The 264-nt window shown below is 48.1% G+C and overlaps 1 protein-coding gene across 1 annotated transcript in view; it reads left to right on the top strand.

The window, feature by feature from the left end:
• ADAMTS5 (ADAM metallopeptidase with thrombospondin type 1 motif, 5) overlaps nucleotides 1-264 on the top strand; it is a 42957-nt gene that overhangs the window by 951 nt on the left and 41742 nt on the right. The window lies entirely within an intron of this gene.

Genomic DNA, 264 nt, shown 5'->3' on the forward strand with positions numbered 1-264 from the left:
TTTTTTATTTTTATTTCCTCTCTCTCTCTCTCCTTCCATGTGCTCCCGGCTCTTCCCTGCAGAGAAACACAAAGTTCACACGCGAGCGGCTTTTGTTGACGTTTTTTTCTCTCCCACTCACACTTGACTCGAGTTTGGGAGGGAGAACTTTCTTTTTCTTTTCCTTTTTTTTTTTTTTCTTTCCCTTTCCCCTCCCTTCCCCCTTTCCCTCCTTCCCTTAACTCCCTTGCTGCACTCCGCCGACCAGCTCTTTCCACCCCCCCC

Source organism: Charadrius vociferus, unplaced genomic scaffold (assembly GCF_000708025.1).
Source record: "Charadrius vociferus isolate BGI_N301 unplaced genomic scaffold, ASM70802v2 scaffold201, whole genome shotgun sequence".
NCBI lineage: Eukaryota > Metazoa > Chordata > Aves > Charadriiformes > Charadriidae > Charadrius > Charadrius vociferus.